Genomic DNA, 18,383 nt, shown 5'->3' on the forward strand with positions numbered 1-18,383 from the left:
TTTGCTGTCGCGACTGAACAAGACAGAATGTGAAAGACACAGCAGATGAACTACAGAAGATTTGAACTGAAACATGGTCAAGATTTTGGAAGACTGTTATGCTCACAAGTAAAGCACAAAACACTCACATGATGTTCAATCGTTCCAAGCACCATGGACACGTCAATCGATATCTTCACTGTCATTGCTGCAGAAAGCAAAAAAATAACTTCTGGTATAAGGCTCGTTGGTCTAGGGGTATGATTCTCGCTTAGGGTGCGAGAGGTCCCGGGTTCAAATCCCGGATGAGCCCTTTTGCAGATCCTTGAACAATCTCAGACAGGCAGATATTGTTGGAACGCCGACTATCACCTCTTGGGCGCAGGACAAGGTGGCTGAATGGTTTTGGCGATAGGACTGCAAATCTATTTTGATAAGCACTTGTTGGTTCAACGTCGCACAACATTTATTATTTTAGATAACCTGCAGAATGTAGGAGCAATTCTGACTTCCAAGTACAAGGATAATGATTCAAATGTAATACACTTGAAATGACATCCAGCCCCTAAAACAAATTAATTCCTCAGGCTCTGCATTGGCCGGGAATCGAACCCGGGTCAACTGCTTGGAAGGCAGCTATGCTCACCACTATACCACCAATGCTATGTGCAGCTCAGTAGCAACATTGAGACATCGACTCATAATTTGACCGTCATTTTGGTGGAAAGTGATAATTCACTTTCACGGTTTAGGTGTATGATTATGGCTTAGGTTGCGAGAGGTCCCTGGTTAAAAAATCTATCATTTTAATCACTACAGGTTACCTTCAGATTAGTCCCGTGACACTTGTTGGGAACGTAGGGCAAAACGGAGAACATTGCGACAAGTGGGGTCACATTAGTTTGTAGCCCAAGATTTTGGATTCTACAAACAGAACTTGGCACATAGACGGTTGTGACTTCAGACGAGTCTCCTGACACTTGTGGGGGATGTAGAGAAAAATTGAGAATACCACCGTGTTCGTGAGGGTCTCCTCATTCCAGAGAGTGGTCATATGAATTTGTAGGTCAAACGGTTCGGAAGCTAGAGATGTTTTTGTGAGAAGACCGATTATAGGTATTGTCTCATGGTTTGACAAAAACCGATCTAGGTCCACCATCTTTCACTGCAAATATGGAGCGTTAACATAAGCAGTTGTGGAGGATTGAGACGGATACGCCGAGTCTTAATCTCTCTAGTTGAAAACGGATCTATTTGAATGGGTATTTTCAAAATTAATTGACTTTGATTCACGTACCTTTACGTCATTTGACTCAAAATAAATGAGTTCCATTCTTTTGGAAGTCTTATTTTTTCATTTGTTTTTTAAAAAATGAATTGATCTCATTTTGCACTTTATTAATTTGTAAAAACTCGTCATCATTTTGCTGTCGCGACTGAACAAGACAGAATGTGAAAGACACAGCAGATGAACTACAGAAGATTTGAACTGAAACATGGTCAAGATTTTGGAAGACTGTTATGCTCACAAGTAAAGCACAAAACACTCACATGATGTTCAATCGTTCCAAGCACCATGGACACGTCAATCGATATCTTCACTGTCATTGCTGCAGAAAGCAAAAAAATAACTTCTGGTATAAGGCTCGTTGGTCTAGGGGTATGATTCTCACTTAGGGTGCGAGAGGTCCCGGGTTCAAATCCTGGATGAGCCCTTTTGCAGATCCTTGAACAATCTCAGACAGGCAGATCTTGTCGGAACGCCGACTATCACCTCTTGGGCGCAGGACAAGGTGGCTGAATGGTTTTGGCGATAGGACTGCAAATCTATTTTGATAAGCACTTGTTGGTTCAACGTCGCACAACATTTATTATTTTAGATAACCTGCAGAATGTAGGAGCAATTCTGACTTCCAAGTACAAGGATAATGATTCAAATGTAATACACTTGAAATGACATCCAGCCCCTAAAACAAATTAATTCCTCAGGCTCTGCATTGGCCGGGAATCGAACCCGGGTCAACTGCTTGGAAGGCAGCTATGCTCACCACTATACCACCAATGCTATGTGCAGCTCAGTAGCAACATTGAGACATCGACTCATAATTTGACCGTCATTTTGGTGGAAAGTGATAATTCACTTTCACGGTTTAGGTGTATGATTATGGCTTAGGTTGCGAGAGGTCCCTGGTTAAAAAATCTATCATTTTAATCACTACAGGTTACCTTCAGATTAGTCCCGTGACACTTGTTGGGAACGTAGGGCAAAACGGAGAACATTGCGACAAGTGGGGTCACATTAGTTTGTAGCCCAAGATTTTGGATTCTACAAACAGAACTTGGCACATAGACGGTTGTGACTTCAGACGAGTCTCCTGACACTTGTGGGGGATGTAGAGAAAAATTGAGAATACCACCGTGTTCGTGAGGGTCTCCTCATTCCAGAGAGTGGTCATATGAATTTGTAGGTCAAACGGTTCGGAAGCTAGAGATGTTTTTGTGAGAAGACCGATTATAGGTATTGTCTCATGGTTTGACAAAAACCGATCTAGGTCCACCATCTTTCACTGCAAATATGGAGCGTTAACATAAGCAGTTGTGGAGGATTGAGACGGATACGCCGAGTCTTAATCTCTCTAGTTGAAAACGGATCTATTTGAATGGGTATTTTCAAAATTAATTGACTTTGATTCACGTACCTTTACGTCATTTGACTCAAAATAAATGAGTTCCATTCTTTTGGAAGTCTTATTTTTTCATTTGTTTTTTAAAAAATGAATTGATCTCATTTTGCACTTTATTAATTTGTAAAAACTCGTCATCATTTTGCTGTCGCGACTGAACAAGACAGAATGTGAAAGACACAGCAGATGAACTACAGAAGATTTGAACTGAAACATGGTCAAGATTTTGGAAGACTGTTATGCTCACAAGTAAAGCACAAAACACTCACATGATGTTCAATCGTTCCAAGCACCATGGACACGTCAATCGATATCTTCACTGTCATTGCTGCAGAAAGCAAAAAAATAACTTCTGGTATAAGGCTCGTTGGTCTAGGGGTATGATTCTCGCTTAGGGTGCGAGAGGTCCCGGGTTCAAATCCCGGATGAGCCCTTTTGCAGATCCTTGAACAATCTCAGACAGGCAGATCTTGTTGGAACGCCGACTATCACCTCTTGGGCGCAGGACAAGGTGGCTGAATGGTTTTGGCGATAGGACTGCAAATCTATTTTGATAAGCACTTGTTGGTTCAACGTCGCACAACATTTATTATTTTAGATAACCTGCAGAATGTAGGAGCAATTCTGACTTCCAAGTACAAGGATAATGATTCAAATGTAATACACTTGAAATGACATCCAGCCCCTAAAACAAATTAATTCCTCAGGCTCTGCATTGGCCGGGAATCGAACCCGGGTCAACTGCTTGGAAGGCAGCTATGCTCACCACTATACCACCAATGCTATGTGCAGCTCAGTAGCAACATTGAGACATCGACTCATAATTTGACCGTCATTTTGGTGGAAAGTGATAATTCACTTTCACGGTTTAGGTGTATGATTATGGCTTAGGTTGCGAGAGGTCCCTGGTTAAAAAATCTATCATTTTAAGCACTACAGGTTACCTTCAGATTAGTCCCGTGACACTTGTTGGGAACGTAGGGCAAAACGGAGAACATTGCGACAAGTGGGGTCACATTAGTTTGTAGCCCAAGATTTTGGATTCTACAAACAGAACTTGGCACATAGACGGTTGTGACTTCAGACGAGTCTCCTGACACTTGTGGGGGATGTAGAGAAAAATTGAGAATACCACCGTGTTCGTGAGGGTCTCCTCATTCCAGAGAGTGGTCATATGAATTTGTAGGTCAAACGGTTCGGAAGCTAGAGATGTTTTTGTGAGAAGACCGATTATAGGTATTGTCTCATGGTTTGACAAAAACCGATCTAGGTCCACCATCTTTCACTGCAAATATGGAGCGTTAACATAAGCAGTTGTGGAGGATTGAGACGGATACGCCGAGTCTTAATCTCTCTAGTTGAAAACGGATCTATTTGAATGGGTATTTTCAAAATTAATTGACTTTGATTCACGTACCTTTACGTCATTTGACTCAAAATAAATGAGTTCCATTCTTTTGAAAGTCTTATTTTTTCATTTGTTTTTAAAAAAATGAATTGATCTCATTTTGCACTTTATTAATTTGTAAAAACTCGTCATCATTTTGCTGTCGCGACTGAACAAGACAGAATGTGAAAGACACAGCAGATGAACTACAGAAGATTTGAACTGAAACATGGTCAAGATTTTGGAAGACTGTTATGCTCACAAGTAAAGCACAAAACACTCACATGATGTTCAATCGTTCCAAGCACCATGGACACGTCAATCGATATCTTCACTGTCATTGCTGCAGAAAGCAAAAAAATAACTTCTGGTATAAGGCTCGTTGGTCTAGGGGTATGATTCTCGCTTAGGGTGCGAGAGGTCCCGGGTTCAAATCCCGGATGAGCCCTTTTGCAGATCCTTGAACAATCTCAGACAGGCAGATCTTGTCGGAACGCCGACTATCACCTCTTGGGCGCAGGACAAGGTGGCTGAATGGTTTTGGCGATAGGACTGCAAATCTATTTTGATAAGCACTTGTTGGTTCAACGTCGCACAACATTTATTATTTTAGATAACCTGCAGTATGTAGGAGCAATTCTGACTTCCAAGTACAAGGATAATGATTCAAATGTAATACACTTGAAATGACATCCAGCCCCTAAAACAAATGAATTCCTCAGGCTCTGCATTGGCCGGGAATCGAACCCGGGTCAACTGCTTGGAAGGCAGCTATGCTCACCACTATACCACCAATGCTATGTGCAGCTCAGTAGCAACATTGAGACATCGACTCATAATTTGACCGTCATTTTGGTGGAAAGTGATAATTCACTTTCACGGTTTAGGTGTATGATTATGGCTTAGGTTGCGAGAGGTCCCTGGTTAAAAAATCTATCATTTTAATCACTACAGGTTACCTTCAGATTAGTCCCGTGACACTTGTTGGGAACGTAGGGCAAAACGGAGAACATTGCGACAAGTGGGGTCACATTAGTTTGTAGCCCAAGATTTTGGATTCTACAAACAGAACTTGGCACATAGACGGTTGTGACTTCAGACGAGTCTCCTGACACTTGTGGGGGATGTAGAGAAAAATTGAGAATACCACCGTGTTCGTGAGGGTCTCCTCATTCCAGAGAGTGGTCATATGAATTTGTAGGTCAAACGGTTCGGAAGCTAGAGATGTTTTTGTGAGAAGACCGATTATAGGTATTGTCTCATGGTTTGACAAAAACCGATCTAGGTCCACCATCTTTCACTGCAAATATGGAGCGTTAACATAAGCAGTTGTGGAGGATTGAGACGGATACGCCGAGTCTTAATCTCTCTAGTTGAAAACGGATCTATTTGAATGGGTATTTTCAAAATTAATTGACTTTGATTCACGTACCTTTACGTCATTTGACTCAAAATAAATGAGTTCCATTCTTTTGGAAGTCTTATTTTTTCATTTGTTTTTTAAAAAATGAATTGATCTCATTTTGCACTTTATTAATTTGTAAAAACTCGTCATCATTTTGCTGTCGCGACTGAACAAGACAGAATGTGAAAGACACAGCAGATGAACTACAGAAGATTTGAACTGAAACATGGTCAAGATTTTGGAAGACTGTTATGCTCACAAGTAAAGCACAAAACACTCACATGATGTTCAATCGTTCCAAGCACCATGGACACGTCAATCGATATCTTCACTGTCATTGCTGCAGAAAGCAAAAAAATAACTTCTGGTATAAGGCTCGTTGGTCTAGGGGTATGATTCTCGCTTAGGGTGCGAGAGGTCCCGGGTTCAAATCCCGGATGAGCCCTTTTGCAGATCCTTGAACAATCTCAGACAGGCAGATCTTGTTGGAACGCCGACTATCACCTCTTGGGCGCAGGACAAGGTGGCTGAATGGTTTTGGCGATAGGACTGCAAATCTATTTTGATAAGCACTTGTTGGTTCAACGTCGCACAACATTTATTATTTTAGATAACCTGCAGAATGTAGGAGCAATTCTGACTTCCAAGTACAAGGATAATGATTCAAATGTAATACACTTGAAATGACATCCAGCCCCTAAAACAAATTAATTCCTCAGGCTCTGCATTGGCCGGGAATCGAACCCGGGTCAACTGCTTGGAAGGCAGCTATGCTCACCACTATACCACCAATGCTATGTGCAGCTCAGTAGCAACATTGAGACATCGACTCATAATTTGACCGTCATTTTGGTGGAAAGTGATAATTCACTTTCACGGTTTAGGTGTATGATTATGGCTTAGGTTGCGAGAGGTCCCTGGTTAAAAAATCTATCATTTTAATCACTACAGGTTACCTTCAGATTAGTCCCGTGACACTTGTTGGGAACGTAGGGCAAAACGGAGAACATTGCGACAAGTGGGGTCACATTAGTTTGTAGCCCAAGATTTTGGATTCTACAAACAGAACTTGGCACATAGACGGTTGTGACTTCAGACGAGTCTCCTGACACTTGTGGGGGATGTAGAGAAAAATTGAGAATACCACCGTGTTCGTGAGGGTCTCCTCATTCCAGAGAGTGGTCATATGAATTTGTAGGTCAAACGGTTCGGAAGCTAGAGATGTTTTTGTGAGAAGACCGATTATAGGTATTGTCTCATGGTTTGACAAAAACCGATCTAGGTCCACCATCTTTCACTGCAAATATGGAGGGTTAACATAAGCAAGTTGTGGAGGATTGAGACGGATACGCCGAGTCTTAATCTCTCTAGTTGAAAACGGATCTATTTGAATGGGTATTTTCAAAATTAATTGACTTTGATTCACGTACCTTTACGTCATTTGACTCAAAATAAATGAGTTCCATTCTTTTGAAAGTCTTATTTTTTCATTTGTTTTTAAAAAAATGAATTGATCTCATTTTGCACTTTATTAATTTGTAAAAACTCGTCATCATTTTGCTGTCGCGACTGAACAAGACAGAATGTGAAAGACACAGCAGATGAACTACAGAAGATTTGAACTGAAACATGGTCAAGATTTTGGAAGACTGTTATGCTCACAAGTAAAGCACAAAACACTCACATGATGTTCAATCGTTCCAAGCACCATGGACACGTCAATCGATATCTTCACTGTCATTGCTGCAGAAAGCAAAAAAATAACTTCTGGTATAAGGCTCGTTGGTCTAGGGGTATGATTCTCGCTTAGGGTGCGAGAGGTCCCGGGTTCAAATCCCGGATGAGCCCTTTTGCAGATCCTTGAACAATCTCAGACAGGCAGATCTTGTCGGAACGCCGACTATCACCTCTTGGGCGCAGGACAAGGTGGCTGAATGGTTTTGGCGATAGGACTGCAAATCTATTTTGATAAGCACTTGTTGGTTCAACGTCGCACAACATTTATTATTTTAGATAACCTGCAGAATGTAGGAGCAATTCTGACTTCCAAGTACAAGGATAATGATTCAAATGTAATACACTTGAAATGACATCCAGCCCCTAAAACAAATTAATTCCTCAGGCTCTGCATTGGCCGGGAATCGAACCCGGGTCAACTGCTTGGAAGGCAGCTATGCTCACCACTATACCACCAATGCTATGTGCAGCTCAGTAGCAACATTGAGACATCGACTCATAATTTGACCGTCATTTTGGTGGAAAGTGATAATTCACTTTCACGGTTTAGGTGTATGATTATGGCTTAGGTTGCGAGAGGTCCCTGGTTAAAAAATCTATCATTTTAATCACTACAGGTTACCTTCAGATTAGTCCCGTGACACTTGTTGGGAACGTAGGGCAAAACGGAGAACATTGCGACAAGTGTGGTCACATTAGTTTGTAGCCCAAGATTTTGGATTCTACAAACAGAACTTGGCACATAGACGGTTGTGACTTCAGACGAGTCTCCTGACACTTGTGGGGGATGTAGAGAAAAATTGAGAATACCACCGTGTTCGTGAGGGTCTCCTCATTCCAGAGAGTGGTCATATGAATTTGTAGGTCAAACGGTTCGGAAGCTAGAGATGTTTTTGTGAGAAGACCGATTATAGGTATTGTCTCATGGTTTGACAAAAACCGATCTAGGTCCACCATCTTTCACTGCAAATATGGAGCGTTAACATAAGCAGTTGTGGAGGATTGAGACGGATACGCCGAGTCTTAATCTCTCTAGTTGAAAACGGATCTATTTGAATGGGTATTTTCAAAATTAATTGACTTTGATTCACGTACCTTTGCGTCATTTGACTCAAAATAAATGAGTTCCATTCTTTTGGAAGTCTTATTTTTTCATTTGTTTTTAAAAAAATGAATTGATCTCATTTTGCACTTTATTAATTTGTAAAAACTCGTCATCATTTTGCTGTCGCGACTGAACAAGACAGAATGTGAAAGACACAGCAGATGAACTACAGAAGATTTGAACTGAAACATGGTCAAGATTTTGGAAGACTGTTATGCTCACAAGTAAAGCACAAAACACTCACATGATGTTCAATCGTTCCAAGCACCATGGACACGTCAATCGATATCTTCACTGTCATTGCTGCAGAAAGCAAAAAAATAACTTCTGGTATAAGGCTCGTTGGTCTAGGGGTATGATTCTCACTTAGGGTGCGAGAGGTCCCGGGTTCAAATCCTGGATGAGCCCTTTTGCAGATCCTTGAACAATCTCAGACAGGCAGATCTTGTCGGAACGCCGACTATCACCTCTTGGGCGCAGGACAAGGTGGCTGAATGGTTTTGGCGATAGGACTGCAAATCTATTTTGATAAGCACTTGTTGGTTCAACGTCGCACAACATTTATTATTTTAGATAACCTGCAGAATGTAGGAGCAATTCTGACTTCCAAGTACAAGGATAATGATTCAAATGTAATACACTTGAAATGACATCCAGCCCCTAAAACAAATTAATTCCTCAGGCTCTGCATTGGCCGGGAATCGAACCCGGGTCAACTGCTTGGAAGGCAGCTATGCTCACCACTATACCACCAATGCTATGTGCAGCTCAGTAGCAACATTGAGACATCGACTCATAATTTGACCGTCATTTTGGTGGAAAGTGATAATTCACTTTCACGGTTTAGGTGTATGATTATGGCTTAGGTTGCGAGAGGTCCCTGGTTAAAAAATCTATCATTTTAATCACTACAGGTTACCTTCAGATTAGTCCCGTGACACTTGTTGGGAACGTAGGGCAAAACGGAGAACATTGCGACAAGTGGGGTCACATTAGTTTGTAGCCCAAGATTTTGGATTCTACAAACAGAACTTGGCACATAGACGGTTGTGACTTCAGACGAGTCTCCTGACACTTGTGGGGGATGTAGAGAAAAATTGAGAATACCACCGTGTTCGTGAGGGTCTCCTCATTCCAGAGAGTGGTCATATGAATTTGTAGGTCAAACGGTTCGGAAGCTAGAGATGTTTTTGTGAGAAGACCGATTATAGGTATTGTCTCATGGTTTGACAAAAACCGATCTAGGTCCACCATCTTTCACTGCAGATATGGAGGGTTAACATAAGCAGTTGTGGAGGATTGAGACGGATACGCCGAGTCTTAATCTCTCTAGTTGAAAACGGATCTATTTGAATGGGTATTTTCAAAATTAATTGACTTTGATTCACGTACCTTTGCGTCATTTGACTCAAAATAAATGAGTTCCATTCTTTTGGAAGTCTTATTTTTTCATTTGTTTTTAAAAAAATGAATTGATCTCATTTTGCACTTTATTAATTTGTAAAAACTCGTCATCATTTTGCTGTCGCGACTGAACAAGACAGAATGTGAAAGACACAGCAGATGAACTACAGAAGATTTGAACTGAAACATGGTCAAGATTTTGGAAGACTGTTATGCTCACAAGTAAAGCACAAAACACTCACATGATGTTCAATCGTTCCAAGCACCATGGACACGTCAATCGATATCTTCACTGTCATTGCTGCAGAAAGCAAAAAAATAACTTCTGGTATAAGGCTCGTTGGTCTAGGGGTATGATTCTCACTTAGGGTGCGAGAGGTCCCGGGTTCAAATCCTGGATGAGCCCTTTTGCAGATCCTTGAACAATCTCAGACAGGCAGATCTTGTCGGAACGCCGACTATCACCTCTTGGGCGCAGGACAAGGTGGCTGAATGGTTTTGGCGATAGGACTGCAAATCTATTTTGATAAGCACTTGTTGGTTCAACGTCGCACAACATTTATTATTTTAGATAACCTGCAGAATGTAGGAGCAATTCTGACTTCCAAGTACAAGGATAATGATTCAAATGTAATACACTTGAAATGACATCCAGCCCCTAAAACAAATTAATTCCTCAGGCTCTGCATTGGCCGGGAATCGAACCCGGGTCAACTGCTTGGAAGGCAGCTATGCTCACCACTATACCACCAATGCTATGTGCAGCTCAGTAGCAACATTGAGACATCGACTCATAATTTGACCGTCATTTTGGTGGAAAGTGATAATTCACTTTCACGGTTTAGGTGTATGATTATGGCTTAGGTTGCGAGAGGTCCCTGGTTAAAAAATCTATCATTTTAATCACTACAGGTTACCTTCAGATTAGTCCCGTGACACTTGTTGGGAACGTAGGGCAAAACGGAGAACATTGCGACAAGTGGGGTCACATTAGTTTGTAGCCCAAGATTTTGGATTCTACAAACAGAACTTGGCACATAGACGGTTGTGACTTCAGACGAGTCTCCTGACACTTGTGGGGGATGTAGAGAAAAATTGAGAATACCACCGTGTTCGTGAGGGTCTCCTCATTCCAGAGAGTGGTCATATGAATTTGTAGGTCAAACGGTTCGGAAGCTAGAGATGTTTTTGTGAGAAGACCGATTATAGGTATTGTCTCATGGTTTGACAAAAACCGATCTAGGTCCACCATCTTTCACTGCAAATATGGAGCGTTAACATAAGCAGTTGTGGAGGATTGAGACGGATACGCCGAGTCTTAATCTCTCTAGTTGAAAACGGATCTATTTGAATGGGTATTTTCAAAATTAATTGACTTTGATTCACGTACCTTTGCGTCATTTGACTCAAAATAAATGAGTTCCATTCTTTTGGAAGTCTTATTTTTTCATTTGTTTTTAAAAAAATGAATTGATCTCATTTTGCACTTTATTAATTTGTAAAAACTCGTCATCATTTTGCTGTCGCGACTGAACAAGACAGAATGTGAAAGACACAGCAGATGAACTACAGAAGATTTGAACTGAAACATGGTCAAGATTTTGGAAGACTGTTATGCTCACAAGTAAAGCACAAAACACTCACATGATGTTCAATCGTTCCAAGCACCATGGACACGTCAATCGATATCTTCACTGTCATTGCTGCAGAAAGCAAAAAAATAACTTCTGGTATAAGGCTCGTTGGTCTAGGGGTATGATTCTCACTTAGGGTGCGAGAGGTCCCGGGTTCAAATCCTGGATGAGCCCTTTTGCAGATCCTTGAACAATCTCAGACAGGCAGATCTTGTCGGAACGCCGACTATCACCTCTTGGGCGCAGGACAAGGTGGCTGAATGGTTTTGGCGATAGGACTGCAAATCTATTTTGATAAGCACTTGTTGGTTCAACGTCGCACAACATTTATTATTTTAGATAACCTGCAGAATGTAGGAGCAATTCTGACTTCCAAGTACAAGGATAATGATTCAAATGTAATACACTTGAAATGACATCCAGCCCCTAAAACAAATTAATTCCTCAGGCTCTGCATTGGCCGGGAATCGAACCCGGGTCAACTGCTTGGAAGGCAGCTATGCTCACCACTATACCACCAATGCTATGTGCAGGTCAGTAGCAACATTGAGACATCGACTCATAATTTGACCGTCATTTTGGTGGAAAGTGATAATTCACTTTCACGGTTTAGGTGTATGATTATGGCTTAGGTTGCGAGAGGTCCCTGGTTAAAAAATCTATCATTTTAATCACTACAGGTTACCTTCAGATTAGTCCCGTGACACTTGTTGGGAACGTAGGGCAAAACGGAGAACATTGCGACAAGTGGGGTCACATTAGTTTGTAGCCCAAGATTTTGGATTCTACAAACAGAACTTGGCACATAGACGGTTGTGACTTCAGACGAGTCTCCTGACACTTGTGGGGGATGTAGAGAAAAATTGAGAATACCACCGTGTTCGTGAGGGTCTCCTCATTCCAGAGAGTGGTCATATGAATTTGTAGGTCAAACGGTTCGGAAGCTAGAGATGTTTTTGTGAGAAGACCGATTATAGGTATTGTCTCATGGTTTGACAAAAACCGATCTAGGTCCACCATCTTTCACTGCAGATATGGAGGGTTAACATAAGCAGTTGTGGAGGATTGAGACGGATACGCCGAGTCTTAATCTCTCTAGTTGAAAACGGATCTATTTGAATGGGTATTTTCAAAATTAATTGACTTTGATTCACGTACCTTTGCGTCATTTGACTCAAAATAAATGAGTTCCATTCTTTTGGAAGTCTTATTTTTTCATTTGTTTTTAAAAAAATGAATTGATCTCATTTTGCACTTTATTAATTTGTAAAAACTCGTCATCATTTTGCTGTCGCGACTGAACAAGACAGAATGTGAAAGACACAGCAGATGAACTACAGAAGATTTGAACTGAAACATGGTCAAGATTTTGGAAGACTGTTATGCTCACAAGTAAAGCACAAAACACTCACATGATGTTCAATCGTTCCAAGCACCATGGACACGTCAATCGATATCTTCACTGTCATTGCTGCAGAAAGCAAAAAAATAACTTCTGGTATAAGGCTCGTTGGTCTAGGGGTATGATTCTCACTTAGGGTGCGAGAGGTCCCGGGTTCAAATCCTGGATGAGCCCTTTTGCAGATCCTTGAACAATCTCAGACAGGCAGATCTTGTCGGAACGCCGACTATCACCTCTTGGGCGCAGGACAAGGTGGCTGAATGGTTTTGGCGATAGGACTGCAAATCTATTTTGATAAGCACTTGTTGGTTCAACGTCGCACAACATTTATTATTTTAGATAACCTGCAGAATGTAGGAGCAATTCTGACTTCCAAGTACAAGGATAATGATTCAAATGTAATACACTTGAAATGACATCCAGCCCCTAAAACAAATTAATTCCTCAGGCTCTGCATTGGCCGGGAATCGAACCCGGGTCAACTGCTTGGAAGGCAGCTATGCTCACCACTATACCACCAATGCTATGTGCAGCTCAGTAGCAACATTGAGACATCGACTCATAATTTGACCGTCATTTTGGTGGAAAGTGATAATTCACTTTCACGGTTTAGGTGTATGATTATGGCTTAGGTTGCGAGAGGTCCCTGGTTAAAAAATCTATCATTTTAATCACTACAGGTTACCTTCAGATTAGTCCCGTGACACTTGTTGGGAACGTAGGGCAAAACGGAGAACATTGCGACAAGTGGGGTCACATTAGTTTGTAGCCCAAGATTTTGGATTCTACAAACAGAACTTGGCACATAGACGGTTGTGACTTCAGACGAGTCTCCTGACACTTGTGGGGGATGTAGAGAAAAATTGAGAATACCACCGTGTTCGTGAGGGTCTCCTCATTCCAGAGAGTGGTCATATGAATTTGTAGGTCAAACGGTTCGGAAGCTAGAGATGTTTTTGTGAGAAGACCGATTATAGGTATTGTCTCATGGTTTGACAAAAACCGATCTAGGTCCACCATCTTTCACTGCAAATATGGAGCGTTAACATAAGCAGTTGTGGAGGATTGAGACGGATACGCCGAGTCTTAATCTCTCTAGTTGAAAACGGATCTATTTGAATGGGTATTTTCAAAATTAATTGACTTTGATTCACGTACCTTTGCGTCATTTGACTCAAAATAAATGAGTTCCATTCTTTTGGAAGTCTTATTTTTTCATTTGTTTTTAAAAAAATGAATTGATCTCATTTTGCACTTTATTAATTTGTAAAAACTCGTCATCATTTTGCTGTCGCGACTGAACAAGACAGAATGTGAAAGACACAGCAGATGAACTACAGAAGATTTGAACTGAAACATGGTCAAGATTTTGGAAGACTGTTATGCTCACAAGTAAAGCACAAAACACTCACATGATGTTCAATCGTTCCAAGCACCATGGACACGTCAATCGATATCTTCACTGTCATTGCTGCAGAAAGCAAAAAAATAACTTCTGGTATAAGGCTCGTTGGTCTAGGGGTATGATTCTCACTTAGGGTGCGAGAGGTCCCGGGTTCAAATCCTGGATGAGCCCTTTTGCAGATCCTTGAACAATCTCAGACAGGCAGATCTTGTCGGAACGCCGACTATCACCTCTTGGGCGCAGGACAAGGTGGCTGAATGGTTTTGGCGATAGGACTGCAAATCTATTTTGATAAGCACTTGTTGGTTCAACGTCGCACAACATTTATTATTTTAGATAACCTGCAGAATGTAGGAGCAATTCTGACTTCCAAGTACAAGGATAATGATTCAAATGTAATACACTTGAAATGACATCCAGCCCCTAAAACAAATTAATTCCTCAGGCTCTGCATTGGCCGGGAATCGAACCCGGGTCAACTGCTTGGAAGGCAGCTATGCTCACCACTATACCACCAATGCTATGTGCAGGTCAGTAGCAACATTGAGACATCGACTCATAATTTGACCGTCATTTTGGTGGAAAGTGATAATTCACTTTCACGGTTTAGGTGTATGATTATGGCTTAGGTTGCGAGAGGTCCCTGGTTAAAAAATCTATCATTTTAATCACTACAGGTTACCTTCAGATTAGTCCCGTGACACTTGTTGGGAACGTAGGGCAAAACGGAGAACATTGCGACAAGTGGGGTCACATTAGTTTGTAGCCCAAGATTTTGGATTCTACAAACAGAACTTGGCACATAGACGGTTGTGACTTCAGACGAGTCTCCTGACACTTGTGGGGGATGTAGAGAAAAATTGAGAATACCACCGTGTTCGTGAGGGTCTCCTCATTCCAGAGAGTGGTCATATGAATTTGTAGGTCAAACGGTTCGGAAGCTAGAGATGTTTTTGTGAGAAGACCGATTATAGGTATTGTCTCATGGTTTGACAAAAACCGATCTAGGTCCACCATCTTTCACTGCAGATATGGAGGGTTAACATAAGCAGTTGTGGAGGATTGAGACGGATACGCCGAGTCTTAATCTCTCTAGTTGAAAACGGATCTATTTGAATGGGTATTTTCAAAATTAATTGACTTTGATTCACGTACCTTTGCGTCATTTGACTCAAAATAAATGAGTTCCATTCTTTTGGAAGTCTTATTTTTTCATTTGTTTTTAAAAAAATGAATTGATCTCATTTTGCACTTTATTAATTTGTAAAAACTCGTCATCATTTTGCTGTCGCGACTGAACAAGACAGAATGTGAAAGACACAGCAGATGAACTACAGAAGATTTGAACTGAAACATGGTCAAGATTTTGGAAGACTGTTATGCTCACAAGTAAAGCACAAAACACTCACATGATGTTCAATCGTTCCAAGCACCATGGACACGTCAATCGATATCTTCACTGTCATTGCTGCAGAAAGCAAAAAAATAACTTCTGGTATAAGGCTCGTTGGTCTAGGGGTATGATTCTCACTTAGGGTGCGAGAGGTCCCGGGTTCAAATCCTGGATGAGCCCTTTTGCAGATCCTTGAACAATCTCAGACAGGCAGATCTTGTCGGAACGCCGACTATCACCTCTTGGGCGCAGGACAAGGTGGCTGAATGGTTTTGGCGATAGGACTGCAAATCTATTTTGATAAGCACTTGTTGGTTCAACGTCGCACAACATTTATTATTTTAGATAACCTGCAGAATGTAGGAGCAATTCTGACTTCCAAGTACAAGGATAATGATTCAAATGTAATACACTTGAAATGACATCCAGCCCCTAAAACAAATTAATCCCTCAGGCTCTGCATTGGCCGGGAATCGAACCCGGGTCAACTGCTTGGAAGGCAGCTATGCTCACCACTATACCACCAATGCTATGTGCAGCTCAGTAGCAACATTGAGACATCGACTCATAATTTGACCGTCATTTTGGTGGAAAGTGATAATTCACTTTCACGGTTTAGGTGTATGATTATGGCTTAGGTTGCGAGAGGTCCCTGGTTAAAAAATATATCATTTTAATCACTACAGGTTACCTTCAGATTAGTCCCGTGACACTTGTTGGGAACGTAGGGCAAAACGGAGAACATTGCGACAAGTGGGGTCACATTAGTTTGTAGCCCAAGATTTTGGATTCTACAAACAGAACTTGGCACATAGACGGTTGTGACTTCAGACGAGTCTCCTGACACTTGTGGGGGATGTACAGAAAAATTGAGAATACCACCGTGTTCGTGAGGGTCTCCTCATTCCAGAGAGTGGTCATATGAATTTGTAGGTCAAACGGTTCGGAAGCTAGAGATGTTTTTGTGAGAAGACCGATTATAGGTATTGTCTCATGGTTTGACAAAAACCGATCTAGGTCCACCATCTTTCACTGCAAATATGGAGCGTTAACATAAGCAGTTGTGGAGGATTGAGACGGATACGCCGAGTCTTAATCTCTCTAGTTGAAAACGGATCTATTTGAATGGGTATTTTCAAAATTAATTGACTTTGATTCACGTACCTTTGCGTCATTTGACTCAAAATAAATGAGTTCCATTCTTTTGGAAGTCTTATTTTTTCATTTGTTTTTAAAAAAATGAATTGATCTCATTTTGCACTTTATTAATTTGTAAAAACTCGTCATCATTTTGCTGTCGCGACTGAACAAGACAGAATGTGAAAGACACAGCAGATGAACTACAGAAGATTTGAACTGAAACATGGTCAAGATTTTGGAAGACTGTTATGCTCACAAGTAAAGCACAAAACACTCACATGATGTTCAATCGTTCCAAGCACCATGGACACGTCAATCGATATCTTCACTGTCATTGCTGCAGAAAGCAAAAAAATAACTTCTGGTATAAGGCTCGTTGGTCTAGGGGTATGATTCTCACTTAGGGTGCGAGAGGTCCTGGGTTCAAATCCCGGGTGAGCCCTTTTGCAGATCCTTGAACAATCTCAGACAGGCAGATCTTGGGCCACTGGTCGGAACGCCGACTATCACCTCTTGGGCGCAGGACAAGGTGGTTGAATGGTTTTGGCGATGGGACTGCAAATCTATTTTGATATGCACTTGTTGGTTCAACGTCGCACAACATTTATTATTTTAGATAACCTGCAGAATGTAGGAGCAATTCTGACTTCCAAGTACAACGATAATGATTCAAATGTAATACACTTGAAATGACATCCAGCCCCTAAAACAAATGAATTCCTCAGGCTCTGCATTGGCCGGGAATCGAACCCAGGTCAACTGCTTCATACGAATTTGTAGGAAGCTACAGATGCTTTTGTGAGAAGACCGATTATAGGTATGTCTCATGGTTTGACAAAAAACGATCTATGTCCACCATCTTTCACTGCAGATATGGAGGGGTAACATAAGCAGTTGTGGAGGATTGAGACGGATACGCTGAGTCTCAATCTCTCTGGTTGAAAACTGAGAGATTTAGTTTGATGACTTCCTGGAAGATCCGTCCCTGCGCCGTCTGCGAATTTTAGAAATGTTGTCGGACGTCTAGTAAGGGTTCGTACATTTGCAATGTGGACTTTCTCACTAACCCTATGGAAAGTGTCAAAATGTTCCCTTAATGGGAAAAATAAAGTTTTGAATTTTAACTTGGTTAATTATGTTTTAAGTCATGCTAGATATGCTGTAAGATTAAGAAGGAACTTGGGTCATTATGAGGGGAAATGTGTGAGTGTGGAGGTATTTTTTAAGAGTATGTTGGAGAAAAATATAGAGATAATACATAGATATGGTGGAGGCAATTTTGAAAAACAGTTTGTGTGGGGAGTAAATTTTTTGGAATGTTATCAAATGGAAAACTTGTGTTTAACAACTAATTGGATTTAGTGGGTGATTTAAATATTAATTGATTGTATATTTGTCTGATTTTGTAAAAGGGTGAATTGTTCATCCTATAATTATGATTGAAATGCTGTAATATTGTCTGTTTTTCATTTGAAAAATTATTTTAAAAGTACGCCCGATCTCGTCAGATCTCAGAAGCAAAGCAGGGTCGGGCCTGGTTGGTACTTGGATGGGAGACCGCCTGGGAATACCAGGTGGTGTAAGCTTTTTGTCCACCACATAATTTAATCGGCAACACTGCCTTGTAGTATTCATTTGATACTGAATGTTTATTTGACTAAATGCATCTTGTATGGGCTAGTCTCCACGGTCCTATTAATAGGATAAT

At 41.1% G+C, this 18,383-nt stretch overlaps 17 non-coding genes across 17 annotated transcripts; 5 read left to right on the top strand and 12 right to left on the bottom strand.

Annotated features, from left to right (window-relative positions):
* The first annotated feature begins 220 nt into the window (after positions 1 to 220).
* trnap-agg lies at positions 221 to 292 on the top strand. The gene has a single exon. It is a non-coding gene; the product is annotated as a tRNA-Pro (tRNA).
* A 278-nt stretch (positions 293 to 570) lies between these two features.
* trnag-ucc lies at positions 571 to 642 on the bottom strand. Its single transcript has one exon. It is a non-coding gene; the product is annotated as a tRNA-Gly (tRNA).
* Positions 643 to 1,972: 1,330 nt separating this feature from the next.
* Positions 1,973 to 2,044, bottom strand: trnag-ucc. The gene has a single exon. It is a non-coding gene; the product is annotated as a tRNA-Gly (tRNA).
* A 980-nt stretch (positions 2,045 to 3,024) lies between these two features.
* On the top strand, positions 3,025 to 3,096 carry trnap-agg. Its single transcript has one exon. It is a non-coding gene; the product is annotated as a tRNA-Pro (tRNA).
* A 278-nt stretch (positions 3,097 to 3,374) lies between these two features.
* Positions 3,375 to 3,446, bottom strand: trnag-ucc. The gene has a single exon. It is a non-coding gene; the product is annotated as a tRNA-Gly (tRNA).
* A 980-nt stretch (positions 3,447 to 4,426) lies between these two features.
* Positions 4,427 to 4,498, top strand: trnap-agg. Its single transcript has one exon. It is a non-coding gene; the product is annotated as a tRNA-Pro (tRNA).
* A 278-nt stretch (positions 4,499 to 4,776) lies between these two features.
* On the bottom strand, positions 4,777 to 4,848 carry trnag-ucc. The gene has a single exon. It is a non-coding gene; the product is annotated as a tRNA-Gly (tRNA).
* A 980-nt stretch (positions 4,849 to 5,828) lies between these two features.
* On the top strand, positions 5,829 to 5,900 carry trnap-agg. Its single transcript has one exon. It is a non-coding gene; the product is annotated as a tRNA-Pro (tRNA).
* Positions 5,901 to 6,178: 278 nt separating this feature from the next.
* On the bottom strand, positions 6,179 to 6,250 carry trnag-ucc. The gene has a single exon. It is a non-coding gene; the product is annotated as a tRNA-Gly (tRNA).
* A 981-nt stretch (positions 6,251 to 7,231) lies between these two features.
* Positions 7,232 to 7,303, top strand: trnap-agg. Its single transcript has one exon. It is a non-coding gene; the product is annotated as a tRNA-Pro (tRNA).
* A 278-nt stretch (positions 7,304 to 7,581) lies between these two features.
* On the bottom strand, positions 7,582 to 7,653 carry trnag-ucc. The gene has a single exon. It is a non-coding gene; the product is annotated as a tRNA-Gly (tRNA).
* Positions 7,654 to 8,983: 1,330 nt separating this feature from the next.
* On the bottom strand, positions 8,984 to 9,055 carry trnag-ucc. The gene has a single exon. It is a non-coding gene; the product is annotated as a tRNA-Gly (tRNA).
* Positions 9,056 to 10,385: 1,330 nt separating this feature from the next.
* On the bottom strand, positions 10,386 to 10,457 carry trnag-ucc. The gene has a single exon. It is a non-coding gene; the product is annotated as a tRNA-Gly (tRNA).
* A 1,330-nt stretch (positions 10,458 to 11,787) lies between these two features.
* On the bottom strand, positions 11,788 to 11,859 carry trnag-ucc. The gene has a single exon. It is a non-coding gene; the product is annotated as a tRNA-Gly (tRNA).
* Positions 11,860 to 13,189: 1,330 nt separating this feature from the next.
* Positions 13,190 to 13,261, bottom strand: trnag-ucc. The gene has a single exon. It is a non-coding gene; the product is annotated as a tRNA-Gly (tRNA).
* Positions 13,262 to 14,591: 1,330 nt separating this feature from the next.
* On the bottom strand, positions 14,592 to 14,663 carry trnag-ucc. Its single transcript has one exon. It is a non-coding gene; the product is annotated as a tRNA-Gly (tRNA).
* Positions 14,664 to 15,993: 1,330 nt separating this feature from the next.
* trnag-ucc lies at positions 15,994 to 16,065 on the bottom strand. The gene has a single exon. It is a non-coding gene; the product is annotated as a tRNA-Gly (tRNA).
* Between the last annotated feature and the right edge of the window lie 2,318 nt (positions 16,066 to 18,383).

Source organism: Oncorhynchus mykiss, chromosome 9 (genome assembly GCF_013265735.2).
Source record: "Oncorhynchus mykiss isolate Arlee chromosome 9, USDA_OmykA_1.1, whole genome shotgun sequence".
Lineage (NCBI taxonomy): Eukaryota > Metazoa > Chordata > Actinopteri > Salmoniformes > Salmonidae > Oncorhynchus > Oncorhynchus mykiss.